We start from the raw sequence: 8,317 nt of genomic DNA on the forward strand, positions 1-8,317 counted from the left end.
CAGCAACTCTCTAGCATACTTAGTTTGACAGATGAAAATACCTTTATCAGTTTGATTAATCTGTAAACCTAAGAAAAAATTCATTTCTCCAATCATAGACATTTCAAATTCTTTCTCCATATTCTTAAAAAATTCCATGCATAACTTATCTTCACCTCCAAAAATAATGTCATCAAAAAATACTTCAATAATCAGTATATCATCATCAGTGATCTTATAATATAAATTGTTGTCAGCATTATGCTTGGTAAAACCAAACTTCAAAAGATATTTATCCAACTTTGCATACCAAGCTCTAGGTGCTTGTTTCAATCTATATAAAGCTTTCCTTTACTTGCAAACCATGTTTGTATCATCTGATAGTGAAAAACCATTATATTGCTCAATATAAACTTCCTCGTCAAGATCCCCATTCAAAATTGCACACTTAACATCCATTTGATAAACCTTGTAGTTTTTATGGGAAACATAGGCAAGAAATAATCTTACAGCTTCAATCCTATCTACAAGTGCAAAAGTCTCTCCATAATCAATTCCTTCCTTATGAGAATATAATTTACAAACCAATCTAGCCTTATTCCTTACAACTTGACCATCCTCATTCAATTCATTCCTAAAAACCCATTTAGTTCCAATAACATTCTTATTTTTAGGCCAGGGAACCAAAGTCCATGTATTATTTTTCTCAATCTAATCTAATTCTTCTTCCATATCTTTCAACCAATATTCATCTTTACATGCCTCAATTACTGATACCAGTTCAACTTGTGAATTTAAACATACCTCATTAGTTACCAATCTTCTTCTTCTTCTTATCATCACTCCATTGTTCTTATCCCTAATGATCTAATCTTCTGAATGATTCAATCTCACATACCTAGGAGTCTTCTGACTCTTTGTTCCTCTTCCCAATTCTTTAGTTACTATAGATTTTTCTGATATTGCTAGAGTAATTGGTTCAATACTTTGTTCTAATAAAGGTGCTATTGGTTTTGATATAATCATTTTCACTGCTGATTCCTTCTCATAAACTCTATTTTGACCTCTATTCAGCTCGTCCACTTTGACATTATCACTCTCCAAAATTCTTTGCAATCTCTTCTTATAACATCTATATGCCTTTCTTTCATTAGAATAACCAAGAAATATGCCTTCATCACATCTAGGATCAAATTTACCAATGATATCATCTCTCATGATATAACATTTACTACCAAATATTCTGAAATACTTAACTGTATGTTTATTGCCAAACCATAATTCATAAGGTGTCTTACCAGTTTCTCCTTTGATATGTACTTTGTTGAATGTATAAACCATTGTTCTCACTGCTTCTCTCCAGTATATATGAGGTAGACTATCTTCCATCATCATTGTTTTAGCAGGGTCGAAGATAGTTCTATTCTTCTTTTCCACAACTCCATTATGTTGAGATGTCTGGGGAGCAGAAAATTGTCTCCTTATACCATGCTTCTCACAAAAGTTATTAAACTCACCAAATGTGAATTCTCCACCATGATCTGACCTCAAACATTTAATCTTCAATCCTATGTCAGTTTCTACTTTATCTTTAAATATTTTAAACTTTTCAAATGCTTCATATTTTTCCTTTAGAAAAGTAACCCACATCATTCTAGAATAATCATCAATGATTAGCATGAAATATCTATCACCTTGAAAACTTTTAACTCTAGCAGGACCACACAAATTAGTATGAATAAGATCAAGAACATCATTAGATTTATCTTGTATACTCCTAAAAGAGGTTCTGACTTGTTTCCCCATTTGATATTCTTCACATACCGGATTATAGGGCTTCATAATCTTAGGTATATCTCTAACTGCCTTAGTTGAACTGATCTTCACAATGCAATGAAAATTCACATGACATAACCTTTTATGTCATGGCCAACTCTCATCAATTTGTGCAATCAAACATGTCTTCTCATCGGAATTCAAATAAAATATATTACCTTTTGTTTGTGTATTGATTGCAATCTCCAAACCAGATCTATTAATGATTTTGCATTTTCCATCCTTGAACTATAATTGAAATCCCTTATCCAGCAATTGTCCTACACTCAAAATATTATGCATTAAACCTTCAACATAATAAATATTGTCAGTATTGTTCTTATCATCCAATTATATAGTTCCTTTTCCTTTGATCATAGATGCTTTGTCATCTCCAAATATAACCAGACCACCATCAAATTCTTGCAAAGATAGAAACTTTCGTTGATCTCTAGTCATATGATGTGAACAACCACTATCAATTACCCATTCATCCTTGTCTTCAATTTTAGCAACAAGTGCCTTCTCTTCAGGTATATTCTCTTCCAATGGTGGAACATCTTCCTTGCTATCCAAGAACACCCATTCCTTCCCATTGCCAAAACCACTAGCAGATTCTTATGTCTGTTCATCATCAAAATCAACAATGCCTTCCTCATCCGCTATGTAGCATGATTTTCCTCTATTTTTCCTTTACTTATACTTGTTCTGATATCTAGGGTTAGGTTTAAAAGATCTTCTAACTCTTTCCCCAAATTTTGAATTCCTTTCAGGACATCCAGATGCAAAATGACCAATCTTATTGCATGCAAAACATTTAAAAGGTGCTTTTCCTTCATGCTTACTTCCTATAAGTCCTTTAGGTACTCTTCTAGAAAATAGAGCTTCAAGTTGCTCAAACTCATCATCTTCTCTCTTCATATCATCCAATTCCTTTTCATACAAAGCTTTCCAATCTTGCTTACTGGTTGCTGATGCAAATGCATAAAAAGCAGGTTCAGTCTTCATAGCTCCAGAAGGTCCAAATTATTCAAGCTCAAAAGTAGATAATTTCCCAACCAAGGTATCTTTGTTGATAGATGTATTAGCTATTATTCTCAACTCATTAATAGAATTAGGCTTCATCTTGTAAGCCAGTGTTAGGGCTCTTAGGACTTTAGAAACAATTTCATCTTCACTCAGTGTTCCACCACAACATTGAATTCCCATAAAAATCTCATTTACCCTTTCCATGAATGCTGTCTACCCCACCTATAATGATAATAATAATACTTCTAATTGAAATCTCAATCCAAAGTTTGGACATTCATATGGTAGAGTTTACTATTCTCATGGCTAGTGTTCATTTAGTTGTCAATCCAGGAACATAAAACTTGAAATGGGTCTGCAATATATATGCACTAAGCTCCTTAAATGATTATTCTTAATTATGGTAAGAAAGGTAGGAATGGAAATCATAAAGGCTAAATGAAAGCTTTGCAAAACTCTACTGAAGTGAACTAATGGAAATAATAGGAATCACATTGTTCTGCCTTGGCTGCAGGAACAGTCAAAGGATCTATTTCCAGTGGCTGCAGGAACAACCTAGTTATGAACTACTACAACTAAGTAAAAACTAACTTCAATAATCATAAACACGGGATCACTCACCAAGTTGGCCCCCTTGGATGAGTGATATCAAACTCTTAGCAAAGAACTATTAATAGATCAGAATAACATATTTTTATTCATTTCTTCCTGAAAGATGATTACATTTTTAAAGAGAGAAAAATTCAAAATACTTGACAAAAACTCTACTCAATCCCTTTCCATTATGTGTAACTCTCAGGAAAGAAGGAAGAGCTTATTATAAAGAAAAGATAGACTACAATGGACAACTCTAGTTATGCCCAGAAGAAGAGGTGGATAGCTATCAGATGAAGGGGATAACAAAGAGCTTGGCTATAGGAACTGTGGATCTGAAACTGAACCACAGTCTTTGCATGCCAAAGAGATATTTTGCAAATTAAACATGCATTAGAGTTAAACTCTCATGGTGAAGTACAACTTCTCTGACTATGCCATAGCTCGTGCTCACTTCAATCTCCTTCAATTTGACTTCCAGCTATTTGAACGTGATTCTCCAATCCTTAGGCATGAAAGAGAATTCTCCACAACAACATCAATTATTATCTGCACTAAAATAGAAACAATATACAAGGACATGCACATGTATCTTACTTAACTAATACATTCATTAACTCACATATGAAAACATCCTAAATAATTTGCATATCACAGGGACAAACCATTTGGCTGCAGGAATAAATTGGCATGGTTGCAGGAATTAACAAACAAGGTTCAAACATGATTTCTTAAGTTCAGTTTTAAAACATGGATTACATATAGTCAATTCATAATATTTTAGTATCACAATGCAACCCAAAAGATACCAAAAACCTAAGAGTCCTGATAAAAAAAACATGTCAATACACCGACTTATCATGCCCCCCAACTTTAAGGGTTTGCTACTCTTGCAGCAAAAGGAAAAATTTTTATTTTTGCTGAAACTCTGAAATCACCAACAATGTCCTGTCTGGTTCCCTTAGAAGGCAAATTCCAATAAAATCCCTTCATTTTCTCCAACCTGGACCATCTAGCTATTTCTTCCACATCTACATCATAATTCTGTTCTGTTGGTTGGCATGCCAAAAGTGGCCACATTAGGATAGGAGGCTAGAAGATTAATGGCAACCAATTATTGGATTTCTCCCTTCCTAGCTATATGTACTTGGAGGTTCTTTGTATAGCTGCATGAAAATTTTGTAATGAGTAGGGTTCTCCCAGTTTTAAATGATCTGGTAGATGATTCTAGCATTGAGTTAGTCCCTCTAGTGTTGTTGTCCCATGGGTCTGAACTAATTGCTCATACGCTTGATAGACTTCCTCTCTCATTGGAAGTACTATCTTACTAACATCATCTCTTATTAGCAACTTTTGCCAATCATAATACAGAACCCTGGGTGCTTCTGATTCCCTCCTCAATGGCAATGGACAGTCAAGTTCCAATTTTTCAAACTCCTTGGCTTGTGATCCTATAATAATTTCATTTTCTATCCAAGGCATTAGAGCTCTGAGATGGATATCCCCAATTTACAATAAAGGATTTCATTCTTTGTCCTAGGGTACATCATAATTATGTAAATATAATTCACATAACAGGTTCCTTAAAGAATTTGGGGAGGTTTGATAAGCATGATAGAATTTCTCAGGTGTTTCCAAGGATGGATTAAGGTCCCTTACTATGCGGTTTAATCTAAAATTAAGATACCATTCTTTCAAGTGCACTGCATAAATTCTTGGGGGAGCCCTACACTGTATTATCTTAGGAACCATACCATAAATCTCTTCTACCTTAGTCTCCAATTCTTTAATTCTATTATCTTTCTTCTCAATCTCTTTTTGCTACTTATTAATTATCCCTTGCAACCTATGCTTCTCTATTTCCCATTGCCTAAAGAATGTTAAAGCAATTGATAAGCTAGTTAGGGATGAAGGAGTTCTTATGGGTCCTACCTTAGACCGTGGGATTTCTTCAATAACTTCCTCATTCTGGATTGGCATATTTCCCACGTTTTCTTCAGGTTGCTATGGAACATCATCAATAATCTCCTCACATTGCAATGCCACTGAAGCTAGATTTTCAAGCTTATCCATTACAATTTCTTCTTGGATTTCTTCTCCTACAGGATTTTCTTGAATTTCCTCTTCTTTAGGGTTTTCTTGAATTTCCTCTTCTATAGGGTTTTCTTGAATTTCTTTTTTTGCAGCATCTTCTTCTTCTGAAGTTTCTACTGCAATCACCTCTACTGGATTACTCAATGGTTGATTCTTCGGTGTCCTCCTTGTTCTCCTCACAAACACTTTTGAAACAGATGTAGGAGTTTTTGTTTTTGTTTGATGCCTCTTGGCTATAGGAGGGATATGCACTTCCTATGGCTAGATAACAAATTCTTCATCTGACTCCTCCTTTTTCCAATTCTTTTCCTTCCCTCTGCAAAATAAGTGAACCTCCTTGAAGAGAGGTAGAGGGTTGTCCTTCGATTGGCTCTACTTCAATATTTTCTTCTAAAATAATTGCAGCTCCTTCAGCAACCAACAAACCCTCATCTTCATAAGAAAGACCTTCTACAACTATCTCTTCTTGAACCAGTGGATTATTTTCAATAGGGGCTTCATCTACCCTAAATTATAGAATATCTTCAAACATGCCCCATTCCATCTATGAAACATCTCTCAGGGATCATTGTACTAGCAACTTCACCAGTCCATGATGGCTAACAAAGTGATTTCCATAATTTTTAGTCTCCTTAGCACTTATAGAAATGAGATGATACAAAAAATTTGGGACATTAACTCGCCGGTCATGATGCAGATGACTAAGTAACTTGAAGTGAGGCGAATGGAGATTTGAATACCGTCCTTCACAGGTAATATATTTCATAATATATAGAGCTACCTGAGGCCAATGTACTAGCAAAGAAACCCTTCTAGTCCCTTGCCTATCCACCATTAAGGGTCTATCAGTAGAAATTGTGAACTCTGCCTTGGCACTCCTTGCATCCTTCAATTGTGGAAAGAGTTCTCCTTCCTGCAGCAACCCTGTGACCTTTGCAATTCACTTCTCTATAGCAATTACCCTCAACCCCTTAACTGTAGCTTCTCCTTTGTCAAAAGAATGCATAAATTCTATAGCTATTTCATCATTGAAATCCTTAATCTTTAAGAAATAATCCAGCCAGTCATGGTTTTGGAAATAATGTACACAGACAACATCCTACAGCAACCCTTCATGGATAGTTGGTTCATGGTGAATCAGATCACCACCCATCTTTTACTCTAATACTTCTGCAGCTTCACCAAAACATTTGACAGATTCACAAAGGCTAAAATCTACATATCTTAAATTTGGCGGTAGAACTTATTATTCACTCACGTGAAATAATAATCATCATAAGTAATGTCAGTTAGGAAATCAGTTCAGGATAATAAATCTTACTAGGAAAAAGGACCATAAAGTACCCCCCCAACTTAACCTAGCACGTGTCCACACAAGTTGACGAGATTTTGGGTTTGAAGCCAATTAAAACAAGATTAAAATCATAATGAGCTAATAAATGCAAAATTAAAATAAAGTACAATATACACGTACCTACAATTGGGCAAAAATGATGGCAAAATGAAATGAAGTGACAGGTAAGAAAGTGGGATGGAATGTAGTGGATGAAACTTTATGTACGAAGAACAATATTTCACATGGAAATATTTGATTATGATACGGTAAATAAGTTCACTGTAGAGGCTGTAGGAACATCACCTTTATCAACATGCTCAAGTGCAACAGGAAGCTCATGAATTGTTACCGAATTATTGGCAGTTGCTGTAGGAACATTACCAATTGTTGTAGGAACTTGTATTTCATTTTGAGGAGCAAACTACTGCAGAAACTCTTCTTTAGTAGCTGGCTTGTGATAAAGTCGTAGTCGGTGTCCATTCACTAAGAGTTTAAATTGAACAGGATCTATTGTGGACAAGTGAACTGCTCCATTGTGAAAAACTTCTTCTACCTCATAAGGACCCAGCCACCTTGTTTGGAGTTTTCCCATAGCATCCTTATATCTAGAATCATACAAAAATGCCTAGTCACCAACTTTGAATTTCTTTTCTCTAATATATTTATCATGCCATCTGGCTCTTTGGTTTTGAATCAACTCTATCTATTGAATAGCTATCTTTCTCCATTCATCAAGAGCATTTAACTATTGAATGCGTTCCTTCTATACTTCAAATAATGTCATATTCAGTTGTAGAGTTATTCTCAAGGTTTTATGCTCAAATTCAATAGGCATCATTGTTGTTTTGCCATAAACCATCTCAAAAGGTGTGAATCCAATTGGTGTTTTCCATGTTGTTCTATATGCCCAAATTGCCTTTGAAAGCCGATTAGACCAATCTTTCTTGTGGATAGACACTATTTTTGTAAGAATAGCCTCAAGCTCTTTGTTGGTAACTTCTACTTGGTCATTAGACTGTGGATGGTATGGAGTAGATTTCCTATGTCTTATATTATATTCATTGACCAAAGTTTTTATCAATGTTGATGTAAATTGAGGTCCTTGATCTGAGACAATTTCCCTGGGTACTCCATACCTTGTAAATATTTCTTCATAGAGAAACATAGCTACCTTATTATCTCTTGCATGTTGCATAGCTCTAGCTTCTACCCATTTTGTCACATAGTCTGTACATACCAAGATATAAGATTTGCCATTAGAAGGTGGATCAATGAGGCCAACGAAATCTAATCCTGATTTGTCAAATGGTGTAATAGATATTTGAGGATATAGTGGCATCTCATCAGATTTTGTAGGTCTGCCCATTCTCTGACACCTATCACACTTCTTTGTGTAGTGTAGGCCAATAATAACCAGTATTGAGTATTTTCAGCGCTGTCTTTTTGGTAGCAAAATGACCTCCACATGGT

Source organism: Cryptomeria japonica, chromosome 1 (genome assembly GCF_030272615.1).
Source record: "Cryptomeria japonica chromosome 1, Sugi_1.0, whole genome shotgun sequence".
NCBI classification, from domain to species: domain Eukaryota; kingdom Viridiplantae; phylum Streptophyta; class Pinopsida; order Cupressales; family Cupressaceae; genus Cryptomeria; species Cryptomeria japonica.